We start from the raw sequence: 18,080 nt of genomic DNA on the forward strand, positions 1-18,080 counted from the left end.
AAAAACATGAAAAGAGTTTTAGCTTGTATTATATATCTTGAAAGAAATGGTATCACATTATATATAGATATAGGTATACAGGAATAAGAAAAGTCTAATAAAGAGCTATTAATACTATTCTGTGACTTTCTACTATTATACATTAATCCAAACTTTATGGTCCTAACACAATTCCTAATAGTTTTACAAAAGAATGGACAACTTTTCAGAGTGCAATACTTTTAATGGATTCTTTGAAGAGATTGAATTAGTTCAAAATGAATTTGAATAGGCTAAAAATATGATACACACAAAACACTCTAACAATTCACCAGTAAAAGTAACTACCAACTTGGAAAGCTAATTGAGTTTCTACCCATTATATCACTTTGGCTTATAATTTGATACCTTGATATAGTACAAAACTTGCATGCAAGACCAGTATAATGCATGCAACCTTTAAACATCTTCACAAATCATTTGAAAGTAAATAAGAGTTCACTATTAAGATAATTCAGTACTCATTGTAAATACTTTTTTTCCCAGTTGAACAAGTCATAACTGCAGCTTAATAAAGCCATTTTTGAAGGAGAGAGATAGGAGTAAGCCTCCAGAAAGAGACCTTTACAGTGTTTTGCCATGTTGCCATCAGTTTTTTGAAACTCTGAAGAACATCTAACAATAACAGATCTTTTCAGAAAGCTTTTCTGGTTTTTCAACAAGCATCAGTGATCCAAAGTAATCACCTCTGCTTTCTATCTGGGGTAACTGGGAAAGGAAGATCCGATCCAACCAAACAAAAAGACACACACACACACACACACACACACACACACACAAACTGGTTTCTTACCATGATAATAAAACTCGTCTGCGGAGGAAGGTGCCTCGTTGGAAAAGGATCCGGCTGCTAATTGTCTTCTGTTTTTCGGGCTGGAGGAACAGCCAAACTGCGAAGTCTTCGTCTCACCTCTCCCCAATCCTCACATCGCATTAACACTCCTTCGCAAGGAACGGCAGTTGCGTGCGCGTTGTGAGAGCCTTCCACCCTCATGTATTATGCACACATAATCCTTTCCACTGTACGCGTGCTGGAGGGGTGGGGGGAACCCGAAAGAAAAACCACGCATACACAACACGCTCCCATCTTCCACAGCACAGAGGAACAGAGGAATTCAGAGCAAGCCAACCTCGCGTCCGTTCCCATCAGAAGCTCCGCTTCGCCCTTCGCGGCGCGGACCCCAAGCTTTTTTCCAGGGAAGCCCACGCACAAGGAACATAAACACCTCCAATCCGCCGCAGGGTTACGACTCCTTTTTCCCACAAAAAAAAGGGAGCAACAAGCCTCACAACTAAGAGGCGGGCCCCGATCCTTCGCCTCTTCCGCCCAGACCCCCCCCAACCCCCCACACTTGCCACCTTCTCCATTGTACACCGTTCAAGGAGAGCCACCCCTCCCCGCCGCCGCCTTTTCCCTTCCTCTCTCCATCCCCGCCGCGGCCGCCGCCTCCCCCCCACCACCACCTTTTGGCCCCGGCGCGCTCGACAAGCGACTCTTACCTTGGAGGAGCCACTGCGGCCGACTCCGGCCTTGCCCTTCTCTCGCCGTGGCGGGGAGGTGCAGGTGCCTCTCAGGCTCGGGGGCAGCAGGAACCGGGAAAAGGAAGAAGGGAAGGTGGCGCTGCCGCCGCTGCTGCGGTTACGGGGGAGGGTGGGAAAAAGAGGGAAGGGGAGGAGTCTGCGCTGCCCCTGGCCGGCGCGAGGAGGCAGCGAGGGCGACGGAAGGCTTTCGGGACCGAGTCCCGGGGACTGTGAGAGGCTGGACTGTCGTCCTTCTGGCTGCCTCTCTTCCGTCTTTCCAGAGGTGGGGGGAGAATGAGCCCCCGCGACTCCTTGTCCAGGAGGTCCCGATTCAGCAAGGAGCCGGCTTACGGAACTCTTTTCCGGGACTGTCTGCGGCGATTTGATGCAACAGAGCTTCCTCGCTAGCTCCTCTCGCCCCGCCTCACGAACCACAGGAGCCGTAGTTATCCGGGCCGCAGGCCTTAAGTGGAGGGGCGGAGCCTCCTGGAAAGGGGTGGAGCCGCGCCCACGAGCGAGCCGACCATGAGGAGTGTTTTTTTTTTTTTAAGGGAGTCAATCGGGAAGTGGGCGGGGCTAAGAGCGGTGATGACTCACGCCGAGGGAAAAGAGGGAGGAGCCTCGGGAACGTGCGGGGACGGAGGGAAGCTGGTGAGAAAACGCGCCTGGGGAGAACTAAGCCTCTGGTTTGAGGTTTGGAGAGCCCGCCTTTCTCTTTCCTTTGAAAGACAACTATTTTGTCCAATCAACAAGAGGCGTGCTGAGCGAAAGGGGGAAAGGTTTCCGTCTTTTGCAAGAGAGGTTTTTACCTGCCCGGCTGAAAGACGGACCTGGGTTGGTGGTTTCCTTTCTTTTTTAGCCGAGTAATGATTGGCTTGGAGGCATGGTTGGCCGGTCTGTCCTGTGTTTGCCCGAAAAGAGATTACTACAAAGGATTACAGTTTTGTAAGGCATTCCTGGTTGCGTTGACTGCAGAAATCAGTTCCTCTGATGAAATGGAGTTTACTCCGAAGGGAGCGGACGGAGGATTGTATCTGATGGGGCACAATGGCTTTTTCTGGAACCTCTTAGTCTTCCCGGTGGATAGTTGAAAGGGGATTTGCCAGGTGGCTCTCTTCTGGAAGGATTGTTTTTTTTTTCTCCTGCGGTAAGTGCTAGGGGGTTTTATTATTTTTTGTATCTCAAACAAGGACAATTTAAACCTCGCGTATTCCATTAATCAAGGCCAGAGTTTGATGCATTTGTTAATCCGAGGCTTTAAATACAGAATTAAAATATTTCTAAGAGCAAGATAAGAAATTAAATGAGTGTAATCATATACTTGATTGGTCCGTACTGGATGGATACAGGATTAGAATTTGCAGCTAAAGTGCCCCATGTGCCTGTGGATACATACTGGAGTGGATGGATTCTTCAATCATAGGATTGCAACAATAGGGAGAGAAGAGAGCTCAGAGCTCAAACAGTATCTTATCTTGCTTATTTATCAGACCTGTAGCACATTCTCTCCCCCAAAATATTGTAAATGAACCTTTAAGAAGCATTAGGAGATGCTGAGCTGAAAATGCTTAAAAGAGCATGATTGAGCAATTGGTTTCTGCTGTATTCTTACTACTGTTATGAAAATAAGTTTTAAAGGCCAAACTCATTCCTGGAACTTGCTTTCCAACTAGTGGTCAAATAAAAGCCATGATTTCTTCAACCGTTTCTATTTTTATTGTAATTGACAGTAAAAATATGGCAATCTTGGATACTTGGATTCATATACTGCCATAAGCCAGGAGGGCTTTTTAAATTTTTGACAACATTTGTGAAAATTCAGCTAGTGATTTATTGAAAAAAAAGTGGGACTTACCCTCCTGTAGCTTTTATGGCACCTCTTTTAATTATACTCATTCCTATGTCATGTGCCCTAGTATTTTATAGTTAGTTGTAAGCAGTCCAGAGTCATTAAGTGAGTTAAGAGGCTACATAAACTTGTCTAATAAATAATAGTTCTTTTATAGAAAACATGGGATAAAATATATATTACGCATTTAAACAGAAAATTGTCTTCTGATAGCTAATTACTGAACACACCATGGAACAAGACAGCACCTTCACCCAAACACAATTTCTAACCACCCCAGCTAAGAGTCTACATCATGTCTGGACCTCTCAGTGGGAAAGTAGTAAGAATGGATTTATGGCTCTTGTGAGATTGATTTCCAGTATTCTTGAAAAACAGGTCGGGTGACTTTGGGCTAGTCTCAACCAGCTCACTGGGGAAAATAGGAAGAGGAGTGGTATATTCACTGATTTGAGTTGTATATGAAAAAGGATTTTAAAAGAAACCCTCCTGAATCAAAACAATTGCCCTAATGAACCTTTGGGAACATATTTCAATTGTTTCAAATCACTGATTGTGGTTTCACTCCCTAAATTCCCTAAAGAAGTGTGGTCTTTAGCAATTCAGTTTATGATAATAAGTGACATATTTTTATATAGCTAATAGGCAGGGGTAGGATTCAAATTTTTTAACAACCGGTTCAGTGGGCATGGCCATGTGACTGGGTGGGCATGGCTTCGTTGTTTCTTGCTGCAGCACACACACACACACACACGGTTTTTTGGGGGGGTCTTCTGGGCCTCAGGAAAGCCGCCTTGGAGGGTGTTTTTGCTCCCAAAAAATTCCTTGGGGCCAAGGAAGGCAAAAAATGGAATGCGGGGTGGTGTACCTCCCCTGCCCCTTTTGCCTCCTGAGTGAAGTAGTAAGACAGTGAGGGGGATCCCGGAACAGCTGATCATCGGAACAGCTGATCATAGGGAAGGGGGAAAAATACCTTGAGTGACTGGGCAGGATAAAATTTAGTCAGCGATGTTGGGCATGCGCGTGATGTCACGCATGCACAATAAAGACTGACTGGGTGGGGAGGGCAGAGAGGGGAGGGGCCAGCCATAGGCGCAATTGCTGGTTCTCCAAACTGCACAGAATTATAACAACCCGTTCTATAGAACCGGTCCGAGCTGATAGAATCCCACCCCTGGTAACAGGTGGGAATACACACAGACCTAATTTCTGGAAGTTTTAGGAAGTTCCTTTTTTTACTAAGTTGTGCCTCAAATTGGCCATTGACGTATAGAGTGCTGGACTACATGTTTTTTTATCCTGATCATTGAAACTATTCTTAACAATGTTACTAACATGAAGTTTAAACATAATAGCCTATTGATGTTTAGAAACAGTTCTGTCATCAGTGGGGGAAAAACAGCAGGTGAAATTGACCTGATCTAAATTGGATATAATCAGTATCAGTTTCCTTTTTTCATATCAAAGCCATGCCTGCTGAAGACAATAACTTTCTGAAAAACATTATGTACCGTAATAGTTATATTTTATTGCAATGCCATTAATTGCACCATATGCATTGTCTTGCAACTGGCCTTATGAATTCGCAACGTAAAACTCCAACCCTTTGACATAGGGAATTGGTGGTTTAGTCTGCCAGAGATTCCCATTCTATTTTGGACCTTCCCATTGACTGTTGGATTTGACCATTGTCTGAAAAGAACCATGTAACTGCCGTGTCTTTGATTCAGCTTAACATTTAATGTTTCTCTTATTTTTAACTGCTTGATAAAGAAAAGAATAGTGAACTCTGGAATATTGTATGTATGGACTGGGTTCTTGGTTTAACCATGGAACTTAGATCCTACATATCAAATGATGCCTTAAATTGTGCACATAAATTGTAAAACCACTGTTGCTCAATGCCATGATTGCTACATTCAATCAGAATTATTTTAGATCTCCTGATTGTAGTGCTGAGTGTTGGTATATTATGTACTACTTCTCTGTTTTCTGTTTTGCAGATTAAAGCACATAGAAATTTATATTAGCGTTACCCTGGGACAACAGTTGCTGGTGTAATATGAAACAGGCCTGTAAGCATCTAACCATGGGTAATTAAGCATATTGTATAGATGAAAAAGATAGCTGAGGTAATTTCTTTTAAATCCCTTTGCTGTAATGTAATGTAAGATTCAAAAGATAACTTTTATGGCATATTTTTAAAATAAGCCATGCCTTGTTCTAGTTTTTTTTTAAAGTTCATTTTAGTTTTTGCCCCTAAGTAGCAAAGATAATCAAGACTAGAAAAAATAAGATTTTTTTTAAAAAAGTCCCATAGAAATTCTATTTATTTTATGGCATTTGGGGGAGTTTTACTGCTATAAAAATATGCTATTTTTTATAAAAAATAAAAATCTTCCATGGAAATTCTGCTATTGTATTTTTGAGAGCTTGTATCACTATAAAATATTACTTTTATTAAAAATATATTGCACCTGCATTTTTGCTGAATTATTGTTTTGTAATATCTATATGTTTTAAGTAGTCAGTATTTAGCATGCAGTTCTGTTTGTTCCTGATTCTGCTGTTTTATTACATTTTTGGCTTTTCAGAATATCAAGAGTTGTTATTGAATTATGTAACTTAGACAAATGCAACTTAAATCATTAAGGAGGCCATCCTTCTAAATAGTAAAATGGCAGGTTCAATCTGATACTAATTAGACTTTAACACAGCATTTTAATTCACATTCAGCTTGTGCACCAGGGATTGATTCTGTTCATATGCAATTGGAGTTAAATAGTCTGTAGTGATAACCTATCTTAAATGGAACAAGACATCTTTTTTTTTGTATAATTCAAGGTGTACGCAAGTATTAAAACACAGTTTAATTAATGAAATTCATTAATTAAGATAAATGCCTCTCACGGCTTCCTCCTTGCTTTATTCAGTGCCTGCCACTGATATTGCATGATATTGTAGTAGGAGCCAAACAAATGACTGAATTGAAAGAGAGAGCAGTCCTGAACAGTTTAAAACAAAGATGAGAAGAAAAAACATGAAGATAAGCAAACAGGTCAGTACCAAAGTGGTCAGAAGCATCAAAAGCCAGGACTAATTCAAGAAAGAAGAAAGATAGGTTTTACTTTTGCTGAAAATAATTAAAACTATTCTGTTGGGTTTGTTGCTAACTAAATGCTATTTCAAAATTCCATTATGAATCTTTTTTTAAAAAAAAGTTTTATTGTTTTTAAAGACAAACATAGAGGAAGAAAACATAAAAACGTCAAGCCATCTTCCATATATATACATACAGTGTGTTCGTTGGTTTACAAATTGTTTTGTGCTTCCACTTCGTAATCTTCTGTTACAATTACGTTGTATATATTCTCATATTGTCAATCAAATATTCCTAAATACATTAATATCATTGTTAATCATTTGACTATACTATTATTCATATTTTACGAGATAATCCATATTTTATTTAGTTTGTTTTATGACAGTTCATATTTCAAATCTATCCTACAATCATTTTGTAGATATAATAAAAAAATACATCTTTATATATTCATTATGTTCTAAAAATCTACATATTTCATTGCCATGTTTTATTGTCTAACCATTGATAGAATGGATCCCAAATTTAATAAAATTGTTTATCATCTTGTTCTCTGATTTCAAATGTCAGTCTACTCGTTTCAGTACATTCCAATATTTTCTTAATAATTTCCTCCTGTGATGGTATTTTCTCATTTTTCCAGTTTTTGGCAAATACAATCCTATCCGCTGTTAATACATTTACAATCAGATATTTCAATTCTTTATATTTCAGGTAAAATTCCCAATAAAAATATCTCTGGTTTCAAGTCTATATGCTTTTTTGTTATTTTTTCCAAACATGTGGATTTTAGTACCAATATTTTTTGGCGTCCGCACAAGTCCACCACATATAGTAATATGAGCCAGGTACCTGATGACATTTCCAACATTTTTCAGATTTGTTCTTGAACATTCTTGCTATTCTTGTAGGGAGAAAATGCCACCTATAAAACATCTTATAGAAATTTTCTTTATATGCTGTTGACAATGTCATTTTATAATTTTGAGACCACAATTTTTGCCATTTCTCTAGATCAATCCCATATCCAAAATTCTTCCCCCAAGCAATCATTGTTTCTTTAATTTGTTCTTCTTCTAGTTTAATTTCTAATAAATATCCATACAACTTTTCATCAGTACCTGTCAAAATCTTATCTAAATCAGTCAATTTATCATAGAAACCTTCTGTTTTAGAATCTTTATCATACCTTGAATGTATATGTGCATATGAAAACCAATTCATCTTTATACCTTGTTCCTCAAATCTTTGCATAGATTTAAGTTCACCCTTTTCATTCAATATTTCACCATATCTAACTGTTTGTTCCTTTTTGTATATTATAGGATAGGAAAAAGCTTCAATAGTCGATAGCCAGACTGGAATTTTCAAATAACATTGCCTTTTAGTCTTCTCCCAGTTTAACCACAGAGCCTCCCATATATAATGTCTTCTAAAATACCCCTGTGTTTTAGTTCCTTTACCAAGATTTCTATCGTTATCTCAGCTAAAGTTTGTCCCTTTTCTTCCTCTGTGTTTTGAAATCTGAGATAAAATTCTGATCTATCCATCTCCCATCTCAGCATCCCCCTTTTATCTTGTTCAACCACTGTTAATCTGCCATCAATATCTCCAATCTTCTTATCTCTTTGTCTTCTTCAATTTTTTGGAATCTCTTATCATACTTCATCATTTATTGAATATTCTCCAACTTTTCATCAGTTTATTCTATTCTCTTTTCAGTATTCTCTGTTGTTGCTTGTATGCTTTGAATTCTTTGCATTATCATCTGCAATGTCACCTTTTCCTGTTCTTTTTCTTGTTGTAACATCATCTGTATTGAGCGTTGTTCTCCAGATGGTGAAGAGGAAGAAGTAGGAATTGAGGAACCAGCTGCTGTTAGTTTCCTGCTCATTTTGGACAATTCAAAATCTTCAGGTTCTTCTAGACTTTAATCCACTCGTGAAATAACCAATTGTAAATCCAAGTAAAAATAGTGGAAAAAAAGAAGCAAGATAGGGAAAAAAAGGAATTTCTTCAGGTTCTTCAACACCTTAATCCAATTAAAAAGTCTCAGGTATGAAAAAGTATACAAAAAAAGGAAGCCACAAAAAAAAATCCAATATGGAAGGTAAATAAAAAATGCAGGGAGAGAGGAAAAAAGAAAAAGGACTACTCCCTTAAAAAAAAAAAAAGGAAAACATTAATACTAAGCCTTTTCCTTTAAAATAAAATGCAAAAGTAAAAATTAGGCTCCAAAAGCAAAAAGAAAGACAAAAGCAGGTTGCGAAAGTCCAAAGATCCAAATAACTATTACAAATAATAAGCTGATAAGAAGGTGGTGTTAGGAATAGCCCAATTTAAAAAAGAGAAAAAGAACACATTGCACCTATTTAGTTATCCAAGGCTTTTGTTAATTTTTATAGCTCTCTTCTCTAGAGTCTTATCATCTTTTTTTCTGTGTCCTTCAACACCAGATTCCAGCTACTGATAGAAACCCAGAAGAGCACCTGCAATAACACTCTCCCATGCTCTTCCCTCTATCTTATCAGACAGGCTCAAAGTCCTTGAAAAGAAGTCTGAATTCTTTCTCAGCTTTGTCTGGTCGAGAGAGAAAAAAAGAGAAACAATATTTCTAAGCCTCTAGTTGGCAGTGTTACAAAGTTTCCTTTGTTTTCACTTTCCCCCTCCTTTTTCCAAACAAATCATTATAAAAATTAATTAAAAAGGAAAAAAGGTTTAGAAAGAAAAAAGGCCAAAAGGGAATCTCTAGCCAAAAATATTGTAAAAAGAGAAGAGACAATAAAGAAAAAAAAAGATAGAAAAAAAAGACCAGTCCAGTTCAAAGTAAAAAATCATATTTAAAGAGTCCAGCAAAAAAAAGAAAAAAATAATTTGACTTCCCGTTTAAAATCGCCGCTTAACTACTTCTGTCTGAGATTTTACAGATTCCTTAGGGTGTCCTTTTAAATCTTAAAGAAAAAATTCTCACCAAACCGGCACACTTTCTCTTTCTATCCTCTTCCATTTCGGAGCTGTCCCAACTTCAGCAGTTTTAATGGCAGCCTCTTTGCCACTGGCAAAAAGAGCTTCTCCTGGATCTACCAGGGATTTTGCGGTATCCCTGGGAATGACAGGATGCACTCTTTACATTCACCATCTCTTCGGGACGGTTTAGATCCGTTTGGACCATCCAGGAGCAAAGATATTGGCAGCAATCTCAGACCTCTAAGATCGCATGCCGTATCATCGCGATGCCAGCTCCGCCCTCCCCATCATGAATCTTGATAGGTGTCTATCATATCAAAATGTACTTTTTAAAACCTGCATTTCCATGTCAATTTCAGTTTATTATTTCACATACTCACAAGTTTTGGAACCAAAATCTATTTGTTGAAGATGATTAGGAAATGGCCACTATCCAGTATGCTGTTAAGCACATTAACTCCCATTGTGTTCTTTTTATTTCAGTGGAACTTAAGCATCCTTAATTGTACATTGGATTGTTGCCTCTTCCTGGATCCTGTTCAAAAAATGTAATAAACAGCTTACTTTCAATCTGTGCAGAGTATAAAATGAAGAGCAAATAGAGATCTTGGTTTGCATAGTCTTGAGTCAGCCCTATTTCTCTAGATAAATATTTCATGATAAATCCTGAGATCAACATTAATAAAAATTATGATGCTATGAATTGAGCTTGAATCATCAACTTGAATCAGTGCAAGTGTTACAGTAAATAATACTATTTGCATCACGGAAATCTGTGTAAAGGCAGTTCTTTCTCTATACGATATTTTTAAAATAAATACTTGGATCATTTCCTATCTCCAAATGAATGACTTTGTGCCACATTTCAATTTAATATCAGTTGACTTCATGATAGAGGCAACAGGCATGGATGTTGACAAGCAACTCCCAAAGAAATGATATTTTCCTTTGCATCAGTAGCAGACATCTGGTTTCTCACTGTTGTTTTATATTCTCCATAGTAAAACCATGTTTTTTTAGACCAGCGGTGCCCAAGTTTTGTAGCTTGGAGACCCAAGAGGGAGGGGAACTGGACCATATGTGCGGCAGGCCAACACATGCATATGCATAGCTCAGCTTGCACAAACAGCGGACCGGGTCTGTTTCTTTTTGTTCTTGTCTTGTTCTATTTTACTGCTTTGATTTGATCTCTTAATGGGGTGTGTGGGAGTGTACATAAATATACATTTTTATTTTTTTAAGTTATAAATCGCTCAGAATTGTTGGGAGCCAGGCAGTATATAAATTTAATAAGTATTTTAAATATACCAGAATTTTTATGAAAAAGTAAAATTAGACACTTGGTATAAATTTTATAATTGTCCTTCCCTACAAAACTCTTCTTTGCATGACTATGGTGAAAAACTCTTCCATTTGGTTTAAACCTCTGAAATTCAGAAAACCCAACTATAAGGCGTATACTGCAATCTCAGACTATATAGGGCTTCATGGCGCAGTGGTTAGACAGCAGTACTGCAGGCTGCTACTGCCGGCTGCAGTTCAGCTGTTCAATTCTCACCAGTTCAGGGTTGATTTAACCTTCCATCCTTCTGAGGTGGGTAAAATAAGAAGCAAGATTGTTGGGGAGGATATATGCTGACTTTGTAAACCGTAAACCAGGATTTAAAGCACTGCAAAGCGGTATATAAGTCTTAAGTCCTATTTCTATTTCTATCTCTGTTCTAAAAAATTCATGGCCTGATACAGTTTGCTTGGTTGGAAAATGGAAAGTCTCTGCCAAGAGATTCAAAACCCTGAAAAAACTATTTTTCTTCTTGCACAAAAACCCTTGAAAGACATCTGACTTAAACATGTTAAATACAGATCTTCGGTTAAGAATGAAACAGCTTAGAATGCAGCAAAAAGATTATAAAAACCTCACAGGGCCTCCAGTCAATATCCAACACACACCACCACCACCACCCAAGTTCAAACCTACAAATTCTATAATGTCTCTTTGGACCTATTGCACTGAACAAATCTTGCAGAGACATGGGGTAAAGCATCTGCAGAAAACCTGATGGGCATCTCAGTATTAATGCTACAAAGTCTGGAAAACCTTATCACAAAGCATGTAAAAGGGTGAATAGATTGCTATAAGTTACAGGAAAGTCAAAATAGCTGATAAGACCAAGTTTTCCATGTTCTGTTCTTCATCAAGAATCATCCAAGATGACCAAATTAATCTCAGTCTCAAATCTCACCTGAATGTGGCTTGAAGTAGGTCTACATAATTAGTAATATCCAGGTGTATCCTAGAAAGTTTAAGGAAAAGTGATTTAATAAAAAGTTTTATCAATGTTTTTAAACAAGAACAACTTCCTTCCATAAAATTGTGTTTCTCACTTCAGTGGTATAACTCCTCTTTTGGGTTGTCTTATGGAGCAAGAAAGGCAGAGGCAAACAACTGATAGACTTTACTGATTAATATGCCTATCAATATCTTAAGATTTCCAAGTCAAACAGTCATAAACATCCAGATGACTGCTCCTGAAACTGGAACTAAAATAATTGGGGATCATACTTAAAAAATTAAGCATCTCTTCCCTCATTCCATGTATATGCAACACACAGAAAGCTATCTTAAGAATAACAATCCTGTGAAATAGGTTGTACTTACAGACTGAGTCAACAGGATGATTTGCATAGCTGAACATGGTTTTGAAGATGGACCTCCTTATTTCTTTTTTTTATATATAAATTTTATTGAATTTACAATTAAAAATAACATAACAACATTACATATGCAACAGAGAGAAAAAAAGAAGAAAGAAAGAAGAGAAGAGAGAGAGGAAAGAAAAAGAAAAAACGCTCGGTCTTGCGACCGAGAAAGGAGAAAAAAGAAGTATAAAAGAGAAAAAAACAAAGAGACGGAAGAAAAAAGAAAATACGTTAAAACCAAACAGATATTCTTTTTGACAGTCTGCAAGATCCAATTCTCCTACCTTACTTTAAATATACACATCTTATTACTATTTATGCTTAAATTACCCATTATTCCTTGAACAGTTTATCTCTGATATAACCAATTATACCACGCATTCCAATTATTATCAAATGCTGAAGACTGTTTATTTTTAAGAGCTATGGTTAAATTGTCCATTTCTGCGCAGTCACATATTTTCTGAATGACCAATTGATCTGTAGGTAAACAGGATGATTTCCAGCACTGGGCAAATGCTAATCTGGCCGCAGTTAGAATATGAATTATTATATATTTCGTCTTTTTAGGAAAATGTTTATCAGAGATCCCTAGTAGGAAGAACTCTGGCTTGTATTCGATTTGTTCTTTGGTTATCTCCTCCAGCCATTTTCTAATTTTTTGCCAGTATTTCTGGGCTTCTTTACAGGTCCACCACATATGAAAGTAGGTTCCCTCTATGTTTTTACATTTCCAACATTTTGGACTAGAGTTTGGGTTCATTTTCGCTAACCTCGAAGGGGATAAGTGCCATCTATATAACATTTTATACATATTTTCTTTGTACGCCGAGATTTCGTAATCTTAATGATTCTATTCCAGATCTTTTCCCATTCTGTTAATGTAATGCTTCTTCCAATATTCCTACTCCACATTATCATGTTCCCTTTCACTATCTCTTGCTCTAATTCTACCTCCAATAAATATTTATAAAATTTAGAGATATTCTTTTTATTTGATCCTAATAAGATTTTATCTAAGTGTTGTAATTTGCTATAGATTCCAAACTCTTTGATATCTTGTTTGTATCTACTATGGATTTGTATATATAACCACTGATCAATTTTAAATCCCTGTTCCTGTAAGTCCTGTCGAGTTCTTAATTTCCCTAAAGGGTCTAATAAATCTTTATATTTAGTCGTTTTTGTTATATCCAAATTGTTGGGATGAACCATTGCCTCCATTGTTGAAAGCCAAATCGGATTTTTAAATAATGTTTTTTACATATTTTTTTCCAATTAGTTAATAGTGAATCTCTAATAAGATGTCTATGAAAGTCGCCTGTTTAGTTTTCCCCACATCCCATAGAAATGCGTGCCATCCTCTCTGAAGGTCGTGCCCTTCCAAGACTAGAGTTCTTTTGTTCCGTAAATTGACCCAGTCTTTTAACCATAATAAGTTGGCTGCCCAATAATATAATTCCCAGTTTGGAAGCGCTAGCCCACCTCTACTTTTTGCATCTTGTAAGGCCTTAATACTGATTCTAGCTTTTTTCCCTTGCCAAATAAATTTAAGAGTTACCTTATTTATATCATCAAAAAAAATTTTTGGTAATTTTATTGGGATTGTCTGGAATAAGTAAAGGAGTTTTGGTAAGATGTTCATTTTGATTGTGGCAATCCTGCCCAGTAGAGAAAGCTGCAACTTATTCCAAGATTCTAGATCTTTCTTAATTTTCTGTAACAGTTTATCATAATTATTCTCTTTGAGTGATTTACTATGTGGTGTTAACCATATGCCTAAATATTTGACCTTTTTTGTTGCCTGTATCCCCATGGTTTTTCTAATTCTTTCCTCTGGTTCTCTGTTAGATTTTTAGTCAGTAATTTCGTCTTATTTCTGTTAATCTTTAATCCTGCTACTGAGCCGTATTGTTCTAGTTCTTTTGTTAGATTATGTCCTTTTTCCATGGGATCCTCTAGGAAGAAAACCATATCGTCTGCAAACGCCTGTAATTTATATTCCTCTGCTTTGACCTCCTTATTTCTAATCTTACTCTTCGATGATTATATTAGACGGACTTACAGAAGAACATCAGCAATCTCATCTGAGGATCCAGTAATGATAAAACACCATTGGTTTTGAATTTTCTTCATTGCTGTAGGCTATATATCTTCTTTTTTTTTACTCTTCCTCCTTTTATTAACAACATTCAATTTTATTTTCTAAATTAACCTATAGTGCCCTAAATCCACTGAAAATTGCCAAATAATGGATATCTGTAGTTCTTCCCAGCACACTTATTCCGCTGGAATTCATATCAGACTAAACTGGTCAGATTAAATCTTAGAACCTGAAGCACAAATGGATTGTAAAATTATTATTTTTTAAATTTCTTGATACGTTTCCATGCACTATTACTGAGAGTAAGACCCAGTAAGTTTTATTTTTAAGGCAATAGGTGCAAAATTATAGCATAAATGTTGCTATAGCAATATCATGTGTAAGCACTATCTTGGTTTTTATTTGTGTGTTGATATTCTTCATTTTTTTTGTTACAAATAAAACAATGTTGTTGTTAGTTGCAAAGTCGTGTCCGACCCATCACCACCCCACGAACAATGTACCTCCTGGCTTTCCTGTCCTCTACCGTCGACTGCTTCATGCCGACTGCTTCAGTGACCCCATCCAGCCACCTCATTCTCTGTCGTCCCTTTCTTCTTTTGCCCTCAATTGTTCCCAGCATTAGGCTCTTCTCCAGTGAGTCCTTCCTTCTCATTAGGTGGTCAAAGTATTTTGAGTTTCATCTTCAGGATCTGGACTTATAAAGAGCAGTCAGGGTTGATTTCCTCTAGGATCACCTTGTAGTACAAGGGACTCGCAGAAATCTTCTTCAGCACCATAGTTCAAAGGCTTCAATTCTTTGGTGCTCAGCCTTCCTTATGGTCCAACTTTCACAACCATACATTGCAATTGGGAAAACCATAGCCTTGACTATATGCACTTTGGTTGGCAGGGTGATGTCTCAGCTTTTTAGTATGCTGTCTAGTTTTGCCATAGCTTTCCTTCTCAGGAGTAAGTGTCTTTTAATTTCTTGGCTGTTGTCCGCGGTGATCTTGGAGCCCAGGAAAATAAAATCTGTCACTATCTCCATTTCTTCCCTATCTTTTTGCCAGGAATTGAGAGGGCTGGATGCCATGACCTTAGTTTTCTTAATGTTGAGTTTCAAACCAACTTTTGCATTCTCCTTCTTCACCTGCATCAAGAGGCTTTTTAGTTCCTCTTCACTTTCTGCCATTAGAGTGGTATCATCTGCATATCTGAGGTTGTTGATATTTCTCCCGGCAGTCTTAATTCCAACTTGTGATTCATCTAGGCCCACCTTTTTCATGATGTACTCTGCATATAAGTTAACTAGGCAGGGCGACAGCATATAGCCCTGCCGAACTCCTTTCTCAATTTTGAACCAATCAGTGGTATAGTTCTGTGTAATTTTGCCACCTCTTCTTAATCTCTTCTGCCTCTGTTAGGTCCCTGCCATTTTGGTCCTTTGTCATGCCCATCTTTGCATGAAACGTTCCCTTCATATCTCCAGTTTTCTTGAAGAGATCTCTGATCCTCCCTATTCTATTGTTTTCTTCTATTTCTTTGCACTGTTCATTTAAGAAGGCATTCTTATCTCTTCTATCTATTCTCTGGGATTCTGCATTCAGTGGGTATATCTTTCTCCCTTGCCTTTTGCTTCCCTTCTTTCCTCAGCTATTTGTAAAGCTTCCTCAGAGAGCCATTTTGCTTTCATGCATTTCTTTTTCTTTGGGATAGTTTTATTTCTGTACAAGAAGTACACTGTACTTCTTGTACAGTGTTGCAAACCTCTGTCCATAGTTCTCCAGGCACTTTTTCTATCAGATCTAATTCCTTAAATGTATTTGTCACCTCTACTGTATATTCATCAGGTATATGATTTAGTTCATACCTGAGTGGCCTAGTGCTTTCCCCTACTTTCTTCAATTTAAGCCTAAATTTTGCAACAAGAAGCTCATGATCTGAGCCACAGTCAGCTCCTGGTCTTGTTTTTACTGACTGTATAGAGCCGTGATGGCGAACCTATTGCACGCATGCCGGAAGTTGCACACAGAGCCATTTCTGCCGGCATGCGAGCTGTGGCCCGGAATAGATCCACTGTGCATGCGCACACATCTCCCAACAGCCAGCTGATTGTTGGGTATCTGCCGTGTATGCGCAGGGGGACAGGGCACGCTCAGGAGACGTGTGTGCATGCGCAGAGGCACGTGGATTATATTATTATTTTTTATTTTTTAAATAAAAGTTCACATTTGGCAAGCAGTGTGGTTCCAGGTTTCACATCTCAATACAAACATGACCATAGTTACCTATTCATCTTACTTATTCAATTTCATATCACATTATTCATTATTAATATTAAATTCATTAAGATTATTTTATCCAATCTCAGTTTATATTAAGTCTTATTTCATTTTTCTTAGGATATTCTCATATCTCATTTTACAATATTATCTAACATTCTTGTCTCATTTCTATATTTATGTCCCATATTGCCTTTATGTGTCACATTTGCAATTTTTTCAATCCTTATTCTATTCTCAAAATTGTCTCCTTTGTTTGTTAATTTGAGCTTACCACCTTCATTCTACTTTAATAACAATATTAAAGTATTTTTCCAGAACGTTTGAGTCTCTCATGTTTGAAATACAGTAGTAGTACATTTTCATTGTCAGGAAGCACTAAACAGCTTCTGTGGTGAATGGATTAACTGATGACATTACCGTGGCTCAGGGGACACCCAGTTGGGGGATCCTTTTATGTTCCCATTAATGAGCCCATTGAAGTGGTACCCTATTTCTCTACTCGTGTTTGCATGCTTTTGAACTACTAAGTGGGCTGGAGCTGAAGGAAATGATGGGAGATCACTACATCACAAAGCAGCAACTCAGGCTTTGAACATGGGCTTGCAAACATGGACTTGCAAAGGTTATCAACCCAGTGTCCTAACCAAAAAAAGCAAAAAAAAAGGCATTAAGAAGCAAAAAAGGCATTAAGAGTTGTTATTAATCCTATGTAGCTTTTTCTCTGGTAATACCACACTACTAACTACTACTAACTAGAGCATACAAAACATTTGCTAGACCAATACTGAATACAGCTCATCAGTCTGGAACCCGCATTACGTATCTGATATTAATTAACACAGTTGAGAAAGTCCAGAAATATTTCACAAGAAGAGTTCTCCACTCCTACTCATTGCAGAATACCTTATGCCACCAGACTTGAAATTCTAGACCTAGAAAACCTAGAACTACGCTGCCTTTTGTCCGATCTAAGTATAGTATATAAAATTATACATTGCAACGTCCTTACCTGTCAACGAATACTTCATCTTCAACCATAACAAGAGCACACAATAGATACAAACTCAAGGTAAACCGCACCAAACTTGATTGCAGGAAATACGACTTCAGCAACAGAGTGGTCAATGTCTGGAATACTCTACCTGACTCTGTGGTTTCTTCCCCAAACCCCAAAAACTTTAAGCTTAGACTGTCTACAATTGACCTCACCCCTTTCCTAAGAGGTCTGTAGTGCACAAACGTGCCTACTGTCCCTGTCCTATTGTTTCTTTGGATTTTTCTCATATGTATCCATTTCATGTATTCATAACTATGTTTATATTGTTATCTTATAATCACTTGACAAATAAATAAAATAAATAAAGCTTGTGAACCATTACACTCCTCTAAAATTTCCATAATAATATATGAGGTAGATCTGTATAATTCTAATGTTACAAATTGTTAATATTTATCTGGTAAACTTAATTAAAAAATCTGTAACTTGACTTATGAAATCATATTAAAACAGGTATAGGTAAAATTTTCAAT

The 18,080-nt window shown here is 37.5% G+C and overlaps 2 protein-coding genes across 13 annotated transcripts in view; one reads left to right on the forward strand and one right to left on the reverse strand.

The window, feature by feature from the left end:
* CSNK1G3 (casein kinase 1 gamma 3) overlaps positions 1–2,033 on the reverse strand; it is a 65,809-nt gene extending 63,776 nt beyond the window's left edge. For 4 of the 12 annotated variants that reach the window (XM_087926910.1, XM_087926905.1, XM_087926900.1 and 1 more), the window contains exon 1: positions 1,540–2,002. The gene's annotated coding sequence lies outside the window, so the exon portion shown is untranslated. Of the gene's footprint in view, positions 1–832; positions 1,071–1,539 lie in introns of all 12 variants that reach the window. The other 8 variants (XM_087926909.1, XM_087926902.1, XM_087926904.1 and 5 more) reach the window with 5 other exon arrangements.
* Positions 2,034–2,617: 584 nt separating this feature from the next.
* The window catches only part of CEP120 (centrosomal protein 120), a 66,176-nt gene continuing 50,713 nt past the window's right edge, over positions 2,618–18,080 (forward strand). The window contains exon 1 of the mRNA XM_026720457.2: positions 2,618–2,707. The gene's annotated coding sequence lies outside the window, so the exon portion shown is untranslated. The remainder of the gene's footprint in view (positions 2,708–18,080) is intronic.

This window comes from Pseudonaja textilis, chromosome 2, assembly GCF_049901715.1.
Source record: "Pseudonaja textilis isolate UNSWEBS1 chromosome 2, rPseTex1.2, whole genome shotgun sequence".
Taxonomy (NCBI): Eukaryota; Metazoa; Chordata; class Lepidosauria; order Squamata; family Elapidae; genus Pseudonaja; species Pseudonaja textilis.